This window comes from Nomascus leucogenys, chromosome 2, assembly GCF_006542625.1.
Source record: "Nomascus leucogenys isolate Asia chromosome 2, Asia_NLE_v1, whole genome shotgun sequence".
NCBI classification, from domain to species: Eukaryota; Metazoa; Chordata; class Mammalia; order Primates; family Hylobatidae; genus Nomascus; species Nomascus leucogenys.
The window spans coordinates 143,173,704-143,193,693 of NC_044382.1; positions in this window are offsets into that span (position 1 = coordinate 143,173,704).

The window sequence follows — 19,990 nt, forward strand, 5'->3', positions numbered from 1 at the left end:
GAATGGGAGTTCACTCATGATTTGGCTCTCTGTTTGTCTGTGATTGGTGTACAAGAATGCTTGTGATTTTTGTACATTGATTTTGTATCCTGAGACTTTGCTGAAGTTGCTAATCAGCTTAAGGAGATTTTGGGCTGAGACAATGGGGTTTTCTAGATATACAATCATGTCATCTGCAAACAGGGACAATTTGACTTCCTCTTTTCCTAGTTGAATACCCTTTATTTCCTTCTCCTGCCTGATTGCTCTGGCCAGAACTTCCAGCACTATGTTGAATAGGAGCAGTGAGAGAGGGCATCCCTGTCTTGTGCCAGTTTTCAGAGGGAATGCTTCCAGTTTTTGCCCATTCAGTATGATATTGGCTGTGGGTTTGTCATAGATAGCTCTTATTATTTTGAAATACGTCCCATCAGTACCTAATTTATTGAGAGTTTTTAGCATGAAGGGTTGTTGAATTTTGTCAAAGGCCTTTTCTGCATCTATTGAGATAATCATGTGGTTTTTGTCTTTGGTTCTGTTTATATGCTGGATTACATTTATTGATTTGTGTATGTTGAACCAGCCTTGCATCCCAGGAATGAAGCCCACTTGATCATGGTGGATAAGCTTTTTGATGTGCTGCTGGATTCGGTTTGCCAGTATTTTATTGAGGATTTTTGCATCAATGTTCATCAAGGATATTGGTCAGAAATTCTCTTTTTTGGTTGTGTCTCTGCCTGGCTTTGGTATCAGGACGATGCTGGCTTCATAAAATGTGTTAGGGAGGATTCCCTCTTTTTCTATCGATTGGAATAGTTTCAGAAGGAATGGTACCAGTTCCTCCTTGTACCTCTGGTAGAATTCGGCTGTGAATCCATCAGGTCCTGGACTCTTTTTGGTTGGTAAGCTATTGATTATTGCCACAATTTCAGAACCTGTTATTGGTCTATTCAGAGATTCAACTTCTTCCTGGTTTAGTCTTGGGAGGGTGTATTTGTTGAGGAATTTATCCATTTCTTCTAGATTTTCTAGTTTATTTGCATAGAGGTGTTTGTAGTATTCTCTGATGGTAGATTGTATTTCTGTGGGATCGGTGGTGATATCCCCTTTATCATTTTTTATTGCATCTATTTGATTGTTCTCTCTTTTCTTCTTTATTAGTCTTGCTAGTGGTCTATCAATTTTCTTGATCTTTTCAAAAAACCAGCTCCTGGATTCATTAATTTTTTGAAGGGTTTTTTGTGTCTCTATTTCCTTCAGTTCTGCTCTGATTTTAGTTATTTCTAGCCGTCTGCTAGCTTTTGAATGTGTTTGCCCTTGGTTTTCTAGTTCTTTTAATTGTGATGTTAGGGTGTCAATTTTGGATCTTTCCTGCTTTCTCTTGTGGGCATTTAGTGCTATAAATTTCCCTCTACACACTGCTTTGAATGTGTCCCAGAGATTCTGGTATGTTGTGTCTTTGTTCTCGTTGGTTTCAAAGAACATCTTTATTTCTGCCTTCATTTCATTATGTACCCAATAGTCATTCAGGAGCAGGTTGTTCAGTTTCCATGTAGTTGAGTGGTTTTGAGTGAGTTTCTTAATCCTGAGTTCTAGTTTGATTGCACTGTGGTCTGAGAGACACTTTGTTATAATTTCTGTTCTTTTACATTTGCTGAGGAGAGCTTTACCTCCAACTATGTGGTCAGTTTTGGAATAGGTGTGGTGTGGTGCTGAAAAAAATGTATATTCTGTATACAACCTTTTATTCTTAAACTTTTGGGAAAACAGGCTTTCAACATTTTTAGAAGTAAGTCACCCACCCACTCATATTTTAGTGCTTTTCTGCATTTCTCTCTGTTTCCTCCATTTTCTTTCATCTCTATTACACACACACACACACACAAATTACTACTCATAACTGTTCTCTTATTCAGTAAAAGGGAGATTTGCATATCCAAAAGAAAGTTCTGTGTGTGTGTTTTTAAGTCAGTCGAGTTTATTAAAAGTAATTGTTTAATGAGAAAGCTTTGTCAGTTGGGTGTGGGATTCCCTGCAGCACAGACGAGACTCGTACTGAATGCCTCATCAGTCACTGTGATCAGGAAATGTTGATAACAAGCCCAGAACAGGCACCACACACTGTCCACAGCAGCAGGACATAACAAGCCCCTCTGCTGGATGCCTTTGCTTACATTGAGAAAAGGAGATCCTAGGCAATTTGTGGCTTTCAAAGACCAAGTACTCATCCAGTAATTTACCTTGCCTTGGGCTGCTGCCTTATGTTGGATGCAGATGTCTCTGGTGATGGCCTGTGCAGTCACATTTGAGTGGGTCACAGGGACACTGGCAAGGCCAGGGAAGGGCAGGACATATCAGTGAAGCAAAATTAGCCCCTCTAGCTCCCTTGCCCCTCCCTGCCCTACAGTCACATTAAACCTGCCTTATTCAATTTCTGCCGAAGAGCTTTAGTTGATTTACAAAGGATTCATAGATGTTACTTGAGGAAATGTCTCCATAGTCTGAATGTTGGGACCATTGGATTACAAAAGATGAAGCACTTTATTTTTCTAAACTTCTGTGGAGTTTCAGTGCCCTGAGGGTCCAGGTGTGAGATTAGTGAGCTCTTCTCACACTTGTATAAACAAAGAACACTTCATCTGTGTCTCATCTCATGGGATCAGTGTTTTTGCAATAACACACTTGTCAAACTTTGTTTTAAGGTGGCACCTCCTAAAGTTGTTTATATTTTAGATTCTCTCCAGGTAAAAGCAACAAATTCCTTTGGAATAATAGTAATATTAGTAGCTATCACTGAGAATCTACTATATGCTGAACATACCGTTTGCTATGGACTGAATGTTTGTGTTCTCCACTTTGAAATTTATGTAGAAACACTACCTTCCAATGTGATGGTATTTATAGATGGGGTCTTTGGAAGGTAATTAGGGTCAGATGAGTCATAAAGATGGGGTGCCCATGATGGGATTACTGCCCTTACAAAAACAGAGGAGAAGCGAGTATCTTTCTCACTTCATGCATACACCATGGAAAGGCCATGTGAAGACACGACAAGGAAAAGGGCCCTCACCGAGAACCAAACCATGCTGGCACCCTGATCTCTAATGGCCCATCTAGTCTCCAGAACCATTAAAAACAAACAAAAAAAAAGTTTGTTGTTTAAGCCATCCAATCTATGGTAATTTGTTAAGCAGCCCTAACTGACTTAGACGCTATTCTAAGCAGTTTAATTCTCACAATGAAATAGATAAGGAACCTGAAACAGAAGCAACATAAGTTACTTGCACAAGATCACAGAACTATTTAGTAGTACCTCCAAGATTCAAAGGCAGGCAGTCTAATGTTATACATTTACAGACGTGATAGACATTGGGAAGGAGAAGCACACAGGGCCTTCGGCTGGGTCTCATGGGAGATAAGTGATATGTATATGAGAGGTTTATTGGAGAATGCTCTTGGTACAGCATGCATAAGAGGCTGAGAAGCAGGAAGGAGAGGAGGGAGATAGTGAACAGTTATGCAATCACAGCAGAGGCCTTAGCCAATGTGATGGGCAGGACTAGAGCTAGGATGATCTTATGAAGATGTTCCAAATTCAGAGAAGGAAGTGAGAGTTTATAACCCCCGCTCCTCTACTGACCCATTGCTGGACATGGGCTTGTCTCCGTGAGTAAGGTATAATCTTGACTGGTATAGCACCCTTTGGCTGAGGGCAAGGCTTGAAGAGGGGCTGCCGGGAAGCCATTACAGCCAATATTCCCAGCGTATGGAAGTAACTCGTCTGTTAGTTAAGGGGTGATCTTGGTAGTGTACCACTGCATCACCTGCATACAGGGACATAAATAGGGAAATTGTGCCAAATCAAAGGGATTAAGAAAAGGCGCTCCTCAAGAAATAATGATAAATCTGCTATCTAAAGGAGGAGAAGGATTTAACCATTCAAGAAGAGCAATGAGGCTTTCTAAGGAGAGGAAGAAGCACATGCAAATAATCTGTGAAATGATTAACAGGTTGTGTTTGAGGAATTTTAAAAGCCAGGGTGGCTGAAGCAGAAAGCAAAATGAGTGCTTGGTGTGGACGTGGGAGCAGATTATGCAGAGCTTTTGTGAAAAGGTAAGGATGTCACCATTATTCGAAGAACAATGGGAAACTCTTAAACCATTATAAGTACAGGAATGACAATGGTAAGATTTATCCTTCAAAAGATTATTCTGACTCAAGGATTGGGACTGAATGAGACATTGAAGAGGATGTGAGCAAAGAGGTAGAAGGCTATTGCTGCTATCCAGACAAAAGAGATGATGTTTGCTTGAACAAAGCAGTATTGGAGGGGCAGAACAGGTGACAGCAGAGATGGAAAGAAGTATGTGTATTCAAGAAATATTTTAAATTAAAACTCAGAGCACCCAGTGATTGTAGATGAGAGTGCAGGAGAAGGGGGTGTTGAGGATGACTCAGAAGACCCTAAATTTATGCAATTGGGTAGAAGGACAGGCTTTTTATGAAGATGGGTCAATGTAAAAAGTGAATTTTACCTAATCACTGAAGATGAAGCGTTCCACTGTGGGCAGGTTGATTTACATTCCCAGTGAGATGAATGGGCAATTAGACACATGGATCTGAAGGCCACAGAAAGCCTAGGTGTCAGGTATAAACCTGAGTATATTCTATGCAGTTTGTAATTACAGTTATGTGCCTGAATGAGACCACTGAGAAAGAGTGTGCAAAGTGAGAAGAAAGGGGGTCCAGGAAATGCCATGAGGAATATTTGGAGACATATATTCCACCAAATTGGTACATAAAGAATACAGGGAGAGAAGGGCAAAACAGCAGGAAGCAGCCAAGGCAAGATGGTATTTCAGGGAGAGAGTGGGCATCAGTGTGAAATACTGCAGAGAAGTCAAGAAGAACAGAAACTAAAATGCCCACTAGATCCTGTGACACTGGTGATGTTGGTGGCTTCAGTGGCGTGATGAGCACAGAAGACATACTGGGCTGGATTTAGTACCGAGTGGGTGGAGAGAAAGTGGAAACCTCAGCTTCAGACTATGCGTTCTAGATGAGTGGACTCAAACAGGGCAAAGCTCTATCAAGACAGTGGAACTGGGAAAGAATATTTCTGTTTTTGTTTCACGTGAAAAAATTCTGAGCACATATAGAAGCTGATTGTAAGGACCAATTGAGTAGGAGAGGATGAATCTATAAGCAAAGGCAAGGTAAAGAAGATAAAGTTTCTCAACCAAGGGAGAAGATGAAAGGTCCCAGCACAGGAAGAGGCATTAGTGCTAGATAGGCAAGCAGGTGGCTCCTTTATCCTCCCAAGAGAGAAGGAAGACAGAACAAGTACAAATTAAAGTAAATGTGAACACTTAGAACCCAGACATATGTGAGCTCCCATCTGATTTTCTCTAACTGGAAGTGAAGGTCAGGTTGACACCATGAATGCTTATTTAATTCAACTGGATTAGGGTAGAATGAATTGGACTGAATTGGTTTGGATGGGGGAAATTGACCCAAATAAAATAAAAGGTATAAATCAGAACACTAAAAAACAAAAAAAAAAAAAAAGAGAAGCACCCAGAAAAAGAATGAAATGAATTGAACCCAGAAAGTTACAAGAATAGAATGATCAACTCTGAATTGTTTTTCCTATACCTGTTCAGAGTTTCTTGCTATCACACGGAACAAACCAAAGAGGGCTGCTGCCTGGTAGCTCACACTAACAGTAAGGCTAAAATCTTAGATCATCTTCTCCAACTGTTGCAACTTTGACTAAAAAACTAAATCAGCATTTCTTAAAGTAGCTAGTTTTGAAAGACATAGGATGAATTGTTCTCTAGGGCCTGTTTATTAAGAATTTTGAGAAAATATAAGGCAATTTAAAAAGCAATAAGCCATTTTACTCAGCAGTCTGGCCATCTCAAAATGCATCCTGCTCCAGCTTTCAACTCTGTCTCCTGCATCTTTGATTTCCATCACTAAGAAATAACATTGTAATGTTTCTCTCCAAATGAATATGTTACTAGCAGTGTCCATAGTGAGAAAAGAACAAATCAGAAAATACATTTCAGCTTCTTTGTATCCTTCCTGATGGTAGATTAGTTTAATTTGCGCAACTAAAACAGTTTAACTTTAAGAATTTAACACTTGAAACTATGCAGTGAGTTTAGACTTGTATTAAGCAACATGATTTGACGCCTGTAATCCCAGCACTCTGGGAGGCCAAGGCAGGCAGATCACCTGAGGTCATGAGTTCAAGACCATTCTGGCCAACATGGTGAAACCCCGTCTCTACTAAAAATACAAAAAACTAGCTTGGCATGGTGGCACATGCGTGTAGTCACACGTACTTGGGAGGGTGAAACAGGAGAATCGCTTGAACCCAGGAGGTGGAGGTTGCAGTGAGCTGAGATTGCACCAGAGCACTCCAGCCTGGCAACAGAATGAGACTACATCTCAAAAAAAAAAAAAAAAAAATCATGATTTGCAAAAATACACCAATATTTGTAACTTGGGATTACAAGTAATTTGTATTTTACATTTAACTTGATTTTTCTTATATGACTATAATAATATTTCTGTTATAATACTCTGCATTTCCAGTTAAATATTGATTCATAACTTTTAATTTGTAATATAAATGTGAATTCATAGAAATTAAAAATAATTTCAGATTTCTATAGAAATGTAAAAGTGTATTTAAGATCTTTAGGAATCTGTTTTTACTTTCCCATCAAGGGTAAGCCCAAACAATGTTTAAATAAAATATCTAAGATATATCTATTAAACATTATAAGTATTTTGGCTAACAGAAAAAAATAGATTATAATGTTAAACAAAAACAGACAGGATAATGAATTGAACACACAGAAAGACTTGTATCATTTCTCATTACATTAAAATAAAAGTGAAGATATTTGTAGACATTGAAACACAGGAACTTAGAGGATGGAAAAAGGAAGAACAACAACCATATTTCGGAGGCTGGGAAACAGGAAGAGTGTTCATGAACTTGGCATGCTTGAGAAGCTGAATAAGACAGCACTGGGGAAAATGAAGAAAAATGGAATTTAGACACAGAATGCCCACATTGCCAGAAAATGAATGTGAAAAGATGGGGGTAAAAGTAGGAATATGAGTTGAAACTCTGAAGGAGATAGACAGATATCCAGATTCTTGCCACATACTTGGAAAAAGACTAACACTTTATGTTTCCTGAGAAGAGTGGGAAATGATAAAGGGAGAGCACAATTTAAAATCAAAACACTCATGGTTGTCCTGAGAGAGTCAAGAGAAAACAGTAGAGCCGGGAAACAAGGATGGTGTGAAAAAGGAAACACATACGGAAGATTCCTGAAAATACTTATGAAAAACTCAATAGAAAATTTATAAATTTAGCTGAGGACATCTTTCAGAAATTAGAACACTTCGATGAGGAAATATTGAAAAAAATCAGAAAATTAGAAGAGTTCAAGAGGCCTAACATGTGATCAGAAGTGCCAGAGATAGAGAATTTGTGTATAAACCCAAGAAAATTCCCTAGAACTGAAGGATACATATTGCCAGATGAAGTGGATAATGAGAATACAGGCTCAGACCAAGACATATTATTGATGGGTTGGGCAGGGGTGGGAGGAGTTGGCAGATGATGGAGGGGAGGAAGAAATAACCTAGAGACTCCAAGAAGAACAAAGCAAATAACAAAAACTGGTCACATCCAAAGGTTCCAGTGTAGTTAATAACAATACTAGAAGCTGAAAGCAACAAAACGATGCCTTCAAAATTATTAGGTAAAATGAATTCCTAAATTAGCGTTATGCCCAGTTACTACCAGTGAATGTAAAAGGTAGAATGAAGGCACTTTTAGTCTATAGAATCTCAAAAATTATACTTTCTAAATACCTTTTTCAGAAGTTTAGTAAGGTCTATTCTAGAGTTTGAAGATAACCAACTTGCCTGGGTTTGCCCACACTTTTTGAAGTTTTAGCACTGAAAATTTTGCATCTCTGAAAAAACACTCAGTCCCAGACAAATTAGGACAAAGGATCACCCTACTCCAGAGTTACCATTAAGAAGATTAAAAATAAGCCTTAAAAGGATTCAATTTATTCTCAAGTAGTCTAACTGTCCACCTTAAAGTCTAATACTTCTTAAGGAAAAAAAAAGTAAGCCCTGAAAAATGAAAATCTCACAATGTCCATTGGCTAATAAAAAATACTAGAAATAGAAAAATGGGATCCATATTGGGCGGAAAATCAGTCAACAAAATACCATAAGTGACGAAGATGATAGAATTGTCTAAGACAATTAAAACCCCCTTTATAACTATTCAACAGGCTGAGAATGGGTAAGCAGGAACCAAGCAGGACTTTCAGAGATGAAAAATGCCAGATCTGAAATGAACAGTTCACTCGATGTGTTTAGTGACAGATCAACAGAGTCTGATAATCATACCTTATGAGAAATTAATCTGATGGCAGGGAAATCTGGGTTGCCCAAGCTTCAGACCTGTTCTTGCCGTAAGACACTGATGTGATCAGTGAACTTGAGGCCATGCAACAGAAGCTACCCAAAGTCTTAAAGAGTTCTAGCAGCTTTACCTTTTGGGAGCCCAGAAACATCATTTAGAAGTCAATATATTCTGCTGGAGAGTTCACGTGGAGAAACCACGTAGAGATGCTGCCTGGAGAGGAAACGCTGAGATACTACATATAAATGGTGAAAGGCCCAGTTGTCCCAGCACCTCCATCAACCCTCCGGATGAGTAGAGCCTCAGTTGCCAGGTGACAACAACTACATGGGACATCCCAGGCCAGAGCTGCAGAAGAACCACCCTGTTGAGCCCAATCAACCAATTAAACTAAATGAGGTAACAAAACAGGTATTAAAAGTGGAAAAGTGTAGATTAGTAGAAATGCTCTGACTTTTTGGAGACATGGTAAAACAGAGAGCTATGGCTTATAACTATTTCTTATTGAAATATGTGACCTTACTTTTTAGATCACTCTCAAGTCAATAGATCCTGTGCTACTACTGGAGTTAACTCATTCTACTACCCCCAACCTTTCCACTGCAGTAACCTTCCAGTTTTTGAATAACTGAAGACCTTCTTCCAGTGTTTCCACTACCTCCAGAAACTGTGTGTGTTGGCCTAAGAGGGAAGAGAGAAAAAATAATACTGTTTCATGACTGGGGAGCAAGAAGAGTGAACCCTGAGGTTTGAAACATATAGAGTGCTCCTAACACTCTAACTCCTAACTCCTAACTGAGGTCAGTAGTTCAAGACCACCCTGGCCAACATGGTAAAACCTTGTCTCTACTAAAAATACAAAAATTAGCCAGGTGTGGTTGTTTGCACCTGTAGTCCCAGCTACTCGGGAGGCGGAAGCAGGAGAATCACTTGAACCCGGGAGGCGGAGGTTGCAATGAGCTAAGATCTCACCACTGCACTCCATCCTGGGTGACAAGAGTAAAACTCCATCTCAAAAAAAAAAAAAAAAAAAAAAAAAAGACTGCAACCAAGAGACTTGAAATATGGGAGGCTTAGTCCTTCAGTATAGAATGAAAACCTGTAATACAACATCATAATATTTCAGTTACATTCTGAGTTACATTGGTTTCTGGAGGCCTAGCCACCATTTTTAGCATGTTTTCACTGGAAAATGTGTTTCACATTAATCTATTAATTATCCTTCCTACCAAGGAAGCTCGCATTTGTAACATCACAAAGCCTAGTCATTCATCAGCCAGATTGCAAAAGTTCGCTCCTACAGATAACAAGTTTTTCATAAATCAGGGTTAAATAAGACTGATAAAGATGGCTCATAATTCTTTCACGTCTCTCCCTCCTTAGTACCTCCTTGTTACTGCTGTTGTAATATATGGCTGTTGCTTTTCCCACTCATTGCTTATCTCCTTGTCTAGGTTATAAGCACAGTGATGGCCAAGGACTATGACTCACCTCCTCCACAAACTTTTAGACAGTGTCTGACACTTCATAGCCTCTCCCTACACTCAGAGTTTAATTTCTGTTTGGATTCATTTCACCCACTTATATCATAGGATAGTAGTGGTATAAAACCAGAGTTCCTCGTGGTTTTCCCTCAAAGTGCTCAGGTACACATGTAATAGACCTAAGGTAGCTCACTTTTGAGTGGGTTGACATGCACTGCAGTCTTAATAAAAGCAAGAAAATCTGGGGTGCTCAAACTGCAGAACTGTTCTTGACATAAGCCAGGATAGCTGGAACCACTTTGGACCCACATTGCTGAGACGAGATCAGAGTCATTTCATGATCCAGAGCAGCATTAAAACCAAATAAACTGGCCAGGAGTTTATTACATCGCTCACGTCTGTAATCCCAGCACTTTGGGAGGCCCAGGTGGGTGGATTGCTTGAGGTCAGGAGTTGGACACCAGCCTGGCCAACAAGGTGAAACCCTGTCTCTACTAAAAATACAAAAAAATTAGCCAGGCATTGTGGCACATGCCTATAGTCCTAGCTGCTCAGGAGGCTGAGACAGGAGAAACACTTGAATCCGGGAGCAGAGGTTGCAGTGAGCCGAGATCTCACCACTGCACTCCAGCCTTGGGTGACAGAGCAAAACTCCATCTCAAATAAATAAACAAACAAACCATAGGAGAAAGTAATGGTAAGTGTGAAAACTCAAGCAATTAGCTGGCATTTTCTAGGAGATATGTGAAGTAAGGGGTGAGTAGGAATTACTGTGTTCTTCTAGGGCAGGCTTGGCGTCTTCTGAGTTTCAAGAATCCAAGGTTGGGGGAGAAGAATCCAAGGTTAGGTTAGAGAGTTTGAGTCAATTGTTGCAATTGGGACAGGAAAAGCCTTTGAGAATCGGGATATCTGGGAAGCTCTTTGGGAATCCTTGGACAGTGTCAATGAGACTGTCTTTGGGCAAAACTCCTTGTTTCAAATTTCTCCAGGGGCATAGTGAGGGAAACAGAGACAGCTCCATATTTTCCAGCTTCTTGTGTCCTCACATCTTTAATTTTTAGTGTTCAGCAAGTCTCACTCATCTGAGCTTTTTCATTGCCTCATCTGCTTTCAATCCTGTTTGTTTTATTTTATCCATTGGATGCTTGACACTAGTTTTTGCTTCACACTAATCGCAGTTGCCATCTATTGACTGAATATGATACTGTGGAGAAGGTGAGAAAGAATGATCTAGTAGGAACATTAGAGGGTGAAGATGCCAAGAACAGCAGAGTATGCGGAGACTGATAATGACACCTTCTGAGAATTTAATCTGATGGCAACTGAAGAGACCTATAAACTTATAGCATTCTGATTCTTTAAGAGAATGCCCTATCTTAAAAATCCAATATTAAAAAATTCAAAATACGTGCTTTATAGCATGAACCTTTCACCGAATAAAAAGACAAGGGCCCTGTGAACATCTGAAAGCAAGGCTAGAATAGAGGTTCATGCCAATAATTAAAAGTAAGAACAGTGGAACCTTTGTAAATGGTGTTCTGGATTTGAAGTGGTGGTGAAATGACCCCAATGTCTACCCAATGAGTGGGCAAAAGGCAGGTTATGGCACAGGGTGCTCTCTGACTTGAGTTTATAAATTTCATAATTTATAAACGGAGAGTTACAATGATGAAGCACTAACATGATTATTTATGTCTGAGTTGGGAACATTTGTGGAAATGTATAAATGTTCTATACACACCCAGGAAGTTGCCGAGAATAGAACTGAAATCTCAGATCTTGAGTACTGTGGGAAAAAAAGCATTACTTGAAGTTGAATTGTTCCTCCAGGTTATCATATCTGGAGTACATATTTTTTCACTCAGAAAAATCTCTGAGAGATACTGACTCTCAAAGAGCACTGCAACAAAAATGATGGCCCCTTTTCAAAATGTATTCTACTACGTTTTATTCATCCTTCACCACCGCCCCTGTTCTCTCTCCCATCCATGTATGAATTTACTGAGGTGGAAGTGTCAAATGGATTAGAGATGTCTCCAGGTCACTTGGAAAACAAAGAGGGGCTCAGAGTACTGCTGCAAGGGGAACTAAAATAATCGCAAATCACCCAGAAAGCACAGGAGGAATGTTGCAACAAAAGCACACACTTCTTCAGGAGCACGGGAGAGGAAGAGGTGAATTCCAGCTAGTGTGGTGGGGAGAGCCTTGAGCACTTTCCTGGAGCCTTGGCCAGTGGTGGGGGTATCAATGGGTGGGCTTAAGCACCTAGAAATACTAATCACTAATTTATGAGTGGTTGAAGAAACTAGATATAGTCTATCTGAGGAAGAGAAAAATCAATGGAAAACATTAGAGTTGCCTTCAACATCTGAAGGATTACCAAGTTGAAGAGGATGAACATTTGTTTTGAACTCCTCCAGAGGAAAAACCCAGGATGCACCAAGGCAAAAATTCAAGGAGACAAAACTGAGCACCAGAAAATAAATTTATTTCTAACCCTTTAAAATTGAATACAATTTTGTTAAGAAGTCAATCTTTTCCTTCAAAAATCAACATAGAGCCAAGGGACCAATATAAAAAGTATTTCCTCCAAATAGTCACCTTCATCCACAGAATTCCTGGAAAACATAAATGTTGAATGTATTTTTATAAACATGTTAATTATAAATGTTAAAGACAAATATCCCATTAAAATGTACATGTATGCTCTGTGGTAGACCCCCCTACAAATCCCTCCTTCCCTTGTCTGCCCCCAATAAGCAAGTGAGTCTTATAAAAGAGGAACTCATCCAAAGTTATTTGCATGAGCTTAATCAATTATGAGCTCCCACAACAGAATAATAAGAGGAAAATGGAATTCAGATGAGTAACAAATATGCCATCCACTACTTTGATGACAAATTCAGTTTAACTATATTAAGCAACATGAAAGAGCTCAAAGACAGAATCTGACAACACATTTTGATGTCTTTGCTGGCAGATTCTTCAGAACTCCCTAAAGACCTATTTTTCCATAACCAGGTTAAGCATCATCGACAGGTGTATTTCATAAGTATAGTAAAAGCATTGAGATTTACAGAAAAACACAGTGGATCTTACTCGTTATGTCACAATGGAGCTGTGATATATTCCAAGGGCAGACACTCACTCTAATCTTTTAAAACAAAGGGACAGACTCATTCATCCAACTAATCAATATGAATTCCCTGGTCCAGAAAAGAAATATAAATCAGCAGCTGCTCCATGGTCAGTTTTCTCATCTACCCCTCCTCCTAGCTAAAAGAAGGTAGAAAGTGGGGCATGTGTCAGCAGGAAAATGACTCGGGCTTTTATGTTGACAAGCATTGCCATTGGGCCGCAAATTCCCCATGGCAGCTGTCCTCAGATCAATGGTGCTGAAGGTAAGGAGGAGGAGTTTGTTGGGTTTGGGTATTTATTACATTCTGTACTTTGGTGTACTGCAGAAGATGTTATTGTTTGTTAGGGAATGTGGAAGAAAAGAAAAATCATGCCCAATTTGCCCTATCCATCTAGCAAGATGCACATGCATTTAAAAGAATTATTTGGCCTGCACCTTGTTCTAACAGTTTGAAGTTGACCCATCACTATATTATTTGATGAACACCAAATAGATGTTAGACACCCTCCTAAGCTGCTTCTCTCTTCCCCATTATAACATCTCCCGGTCCATCAGATTCAGTAAATGACTTCGTGACTTTATTACGGCAACTTTGCCTGCTGAAGAGCAGAGCTTAGTTTAACACTCTGTTTCCCTCCCCCTTCTTTCCTCTTCATGTACACATTCTCATACATCCCACATCCTCAGAAGCCTGTCTTCCTCAGTCCTAGCACTGACCCATAGAATATATTCAAGGGTTTTTTTTTCTATTGTCTAGCTCACCAGTCCATGAGCTTTCTAAATGCAAGAGCAGATTTCCTTCATCCTTTTGATGGACCCTGTGATGTGTTGTCCAGATCATCCTGCAAGGGAAGATTCATTCTCCCAGCAGATGGGAGTGCTGTCAACCTTTAGGGGTTGCCTCAGTTGCAGCGCTGCCTCATGCCAGGTCATACCCCTGCCTGGGGTGGCCTATGTCAAATGGATGGTGGATGCAGGAGTTTGAAGTCCTAATCTTCCAGGATGACTCAGGACAGTTCTGAATGACTATTCTAGCCCCAGACCTCTCCATGCATTCAGGCAAGGCATGTGGGGTCTGAACTGTAGCTCAACTTCCTGAACTCCAAATTTTTCCGTCCCTTCAACATGTGTTGTCCTAAGTTCACCCCTTATTAAGGCTCCACTTCCTATTAAGTAGCTAGTACTAACAGAAAAACTAACACTAGGCCAGGAGTGGTGGCTCATGCCTGTAATCCCAGCACTTTGGGAGGCCGAGGTGGGCGAATCACAAGGTCAAGAGAGATCATTCTGGCCAACGTGGTGAAACCCCGTCTCTACTAAAAATACAAAAATTAGCCGGATGTGGCAGCATGCACCTGTAGCCCCAGCTACTAGGGAGGCTGAGGCAGAAGAATTGCTTGAGCCCGGGAGGCGGAGGTTTCAGTGAGCCAAGATTGCAACACTGTGCTCCAGCCTGGGCGACAGAGCAAGACTCTGTGTCAAAAAAAAGAAAAAAGAAGAAAGAAAAACTAACACTAACCTAATTCTGTCATGGTCTTAATAACCACTTTAGAGATTAAAATGAGTATTTTTCTTCTGCAAACTGGTAAACCGAAGGGTTTGTCATCAAATATGTAAAATGTTTATCAACACTAAAGACTAAGTAAATGAATGAGTAAAAATGAACCAATTCCAAGCACCTCTTGATTATAGACAGACAAAAGACCAAGCAGTTTGCAAAGAGGTGATTTTTGGGAAAGGACAACTGAGGGTACAAGTCATGGAAACTGGACACTTAGGCACTGTTTGATAAAGTAATTGCCTGGGAAACTTCTACCCAAGTATCTTGGGAAGTGGAAAGAAAGTTGATTTGTGGGGAAAGGTCTAAACGTGGGCACTCAAAAGGGTTAGGCTGAGAAGAGAGAATATTATGACAAATCGCACCCAGAGGTCTTCTTACTGAGATCTGAAGACATCGTTATATTGACGTGAAGACAGTTCAGTCCAATTACCACCATAATGAGGGGTGTTGCCCTCAGGCACTAATTCAGGGAGTCACACACCCCATCTATCTGGCCTCTTTCCAGTTTGTTCTGAGTTTGCTCCTCATCACCACCATCTCTCAGCTGTCCTTCTTTTAACAAATTTAGAAGAAACCTTCGGTTTCTACCTTCACGATTACAGAGAAAAACTACAAAAGGTGCAGATATCCTCAGTGTAGGTTTAGGGAAAGTTTTCGATGATGGGTGTTTCCAAGTACTGAGAACTTTGTATCACAGTAAGGGGCTTAAAAAGTCTAAACTTCAAAGTTGTGACTTTTTGGAAACCATCACTGGTTGTTCTATAGTTGACAGTCAAGTCAAATCCAACCTCAATCAGAGGGAGAAAGAATGAGAACTTTTTAGGATCATGACACCAAGTTTTTTTTTGTTTTTTTTTTTTTTTTTTTTTTTGTTTTTTTTTTTTTTTGAGACAAAGTCTTGCTCTGTCGCCAGGGCTGAAGTGCAGTGGTGCAATCTCAGCTCACGGCAACCTCTGCTGCCTGGGTTCAAGCAATTCTCCTGCCTCAGCCTCCTGAGTGGCTGGGATTACAGGTGCCCACCACGACGGCTGGCTAATTTTTGTATTTTTAGTAGAGATGGGGTTTCAGCATCTCGACCAGGCTGGTTGGTCTTGAACTCCTGACCTCGTGAACCACCCACCTTGGTCTCCCAAAGTGCTGGGATTACAGGCGTGAACCACTGTGCCCGACCCAAAGAATTTTTTAATAGAGAAATTTAAAATATGTTTAAAAGCTTAGGAATTTTTCAAAAAATATCAGAAAATTAGGCAACATGGTGAAACCCTGTCTCCTAAAAATGCAAAAGTTAGCCAGGCACAGTGGCACACACCTGTAGTCCCAGCTTCTTGGGAGGCTGAACTGGGAGGATTGCTTGAGTCTGGAAGGTAGAGGTTGCAGTGAACCAAGATCACACCACTGCACTCCAGCCTGGGGGACAGATTGAGACCCTGTCTCAAAAAAAAAAAAACAAAAAAAAACAAAAAAAAACCCACAAAATATTGTGAAATGTAGAAAACTTTGGAATGAAAGAGGAAAGAAATGCATAATAGGCACACAATCTCTCTGACAATAAATTAAGGAAACGTTATGTGTAAAACTTGAAGTTTGCTTTGAAGGAAAATATGTATCAGAAAAAAAATTTAGGTATTTTCTCATTCCTTAACTGCCATAGGTCCAACTTTCTTAAAGGAAATTTTTATAGGAATTTTTTACAGCAAAAGGACAGAACAAGACATACTCATCTAGGAAATGACCCCATGTAGCATTTTTCAATACAAATTGAAACACTTGGGTGATGGATCAGTTCACGAGGGAAGAATTAAATAATCCTCGCCCTGAAATGTATTATCTGAGATCTCATGGGGAGAGCATTACATGTGGGGGCAGCTCTAATTACAAGAAATAATTGCAGGTGAATACAAGACAGTTCCCCACCTTAGAGGATGAATTATACCGAGAGACAAGGACACTCTATGTGAAATGCTAATGCGTTCATCGCCATGACATTGCAAGGAAATCTCACACCCAAAACCAAAACTCAAGGAAAAGCACATTTGACAAATACAGCTAACGGGAACCAGTTATTCCATTTGCAATTTGCAATGGAGTTTTGCTCAGTAAATATATACCATAGATTTAGTACCTACAGATGCATTTATTTACTAATAGTAAAAGTCTCTAAGACCAGAGAGTGAATCAGTTGCAATGGGATAGCATAGGAAAAGCATCTTTGCTAAATGCTATATAAGTTGAGGGCATATTCCAGATGTGAACATGACTGGCAAAATCCATAATCTATAATTCCTTGTGACTGATGAATATTCATTGCTGGTAATTTCTAATTTCATTAGCCTTTAAGCCACCTTGAAATTACCTGGGGAGCTTTAAAAATACTGATTCTAGTTTCCACCCTCTAAGATTATGATTTAATTTTAATTAGTCAGGGCAGTGGCCTGAGAATCAAGATTTTTTAAAGTTGTCCAGGTCATTTTAATGAACAACGAAGGTTTGAGAACCACTGCTTTATGGGCACAGGAGACCTCACTACTCATCTTCTCCCTTAAAATCTCACTGATTTGGTTAACATGGTGTTGTGGCTTTTCCTCACTCAGTCACTTCTTTGCAATTATTCCTGTAAGACTACAAGACTTACAATCACTCCCAGTTGCCAAGCAGTATGTGAGACCTGGGGAGATCAGCACTCTATAGTTCTGGGAAAGGCTCCGTTAGTATTTCCTCCCTATAAAGTCACAATCTGCCAAATGCCACTTTCCTCAAGGTCCCCATTACTGTGCAAAACTTCCCACGGATTGTCAGGATATTCTCCAGGCCCTGGTACACAATGTAACACAGAGCTCTTTGAAAAGTCTTTGAGTCCAGGAGGCAGGCTGGTATTTAAATATCCAGAACAAATCTCATGACATTTCTCAATCCCCCTCATTAGACTCCAGACCTATTTGAACACATAGCCTACATGGCACTGTAATTTTCCTCTCGTCATTTTGACTAATCCCCAGTTAACTCTTGTTTCTCAGCTTCTCATTTCTCTTTACTCTTACCTCCTATTGTATGAGTGCATATATCTCCTTATTCTCCAGTGTCAAGAGGAATTCTGCTTCTATGAGTTTATAGAAATGAACATATATTTGCATAACATTGTATATGTGAGGATGCTCACATGCAAGCAATATTGTTGACCCTAGCAAATAATTGGAAGACACCTGTCTCTCAATAAGGTAATGGTTCATAACTCTATGGTATCTTCATCCTATGCATTTTTAATAATACTAAAAGGACGGAAGTTACTTCTGTTTATACCAACATGGAAAATCTCTAATACAGGAGTCTCCAACCCCCGGCCACAGACCACTGTTGCCTGTTAGGAACCTGACCACATAGCAGGAGGTGAGCTGCAAGTGAGCAAGCATTACTGCCTGAGCTCTGGCTGCTGTCAGTTCAGCAGTGGCACTGGATTCTCATAGGAGCATAAGCCCTATTGTGAACTGTGCATGCGAAGGATCTAGGTTGCATGTTCCATATGAGAATCTAATGCCTGATGATCTGAGGTGGAGCAGTTTTATGCCAAAACCAGTCTGTGGAAAAGTTGTCCTTAACAAAACCAGTCACGGCTGCTAAAAAGTTTGGGGACTGCTGCTGTAAGAGATATTCTTAAATGAAAGCATATTGTGGAATATGTATAGTATTATCTCTGTAATGTACAAAACAAAATATTACTTGTCTGTATAGAAACACACATACCATAAATATAAGTATATATATGCACACATAAACACATAGATGCACACATAAATGCAAAGAGAATGGGGTGCAGAAGAATCCGAACTGTCAATAGTGATTACACATTGAGAAGTGTGTAGAATTGGGAGCAGAGTGGGATGAAAGAAAATTTATAGTTCTTACTTTAACCGTTTATATAATTTCTGCATTTTTTATGTATAGTTATGGATTTTTTTTATCACTTTTAAATGAGAAAATTACTCACCAAATATAGTCATTGGTGTTATAGTCATTAAGTCATTGGTAAAAAAAAAAAAAATGGCAAGACTTTCAGTGCAATAGCAGGGTTGGAGGTCATCTTCAGACTTTTTGTTGCATAAACTTATTATAATAAATCTATTGGCATATACCCAAGAGTGAATCCGGTTTTATAGGAGCCAAAATTTATACTAATTTGGGAATCTCTGTTTAAGGAAAAAAAGCAGAAAGTTGTTAAAATTATATTAGAATAAGAAATAACAAATGTTGAATCAGAAAATGTTCCGAAAAATACAGTATTTTTAACAGCTTCACACAAATCAGTCGTTTTCCAGATATTAGCATCTGCTCTGGACAGTTGATACGTTGCTTCTCCTACTACTTATAGTGCCGAGAGTTGTAAGATACATTTCTATCACTGTAGACTTTCTGCTCCTGTACTTTGAAATCATGTTGCAAGATGGGTCAGCAAGGTGGGTAATAAGAATATTCCTGAAAGACATTCCTATACGGATATGGCTAGTACTAATTTAATTATCCATGGAAGTAACAGCCATAAAATATATGACATTAATACTAACCAAATTTATCTCTGAATTAATGTCCCTTTAGCAGGGTTTCTAAAATACTTATGACCTTTCCCAGACTCTCTGATAGGAAGAGAATTGTGATAGGGAGACCAGTCGTTTTTTGTGAATGCACAATTAAAAATATCTTGGGAATATCAAGATCATGATGGGGAGACTTTAAAATGAGCAAAATGATGAAAGCAAAATTAGCATGATGAAAGACTTTAAAATAAGCAAAAATAATAAGAGGGTATTCTGGCTAGTATACCCTTCCAGATTGTCTAGTGTAAACATAACCCAAATATACTGATTATATCACAAATCTCTTCTAGCAGTTTAGCAGCTGGGATATTTTAAGACACCACAATGTCAACTCTCTGTCTTCTATTGAGATGTAATGACATCATCCTCTGCTCTAAAACCTGTGATAGGTCTTAACTGCTCTGGCCTAATTCCAAAGCTTGACATTGAGGGATTCATAATTTGGTCCTGTCCCAAATTTCACATCTTTCCATTTACCTGCAGGGGTGTCCCCACCCACGTCCACACCCACATCCACCTACCTGAGAGATAATTTTCCAGCCAAAATGTCCTTCCATGCACCACTGCCTTTTGAAATATTTGCCCTTTCCTGTTCTTTCTTTCAGTAAAAACCATACTTATCCTACAGGACTCAAATGCTGCCTTCTTCATAACGTATAGCACATTCTGTCTCATTGGAATTCATTGCTTCTTCAGTCTCCCCAGACATTTTGCATGGGATTCTATTATTACACATAACATAACACATAGCATCATCAAGCTTAGAGCTGT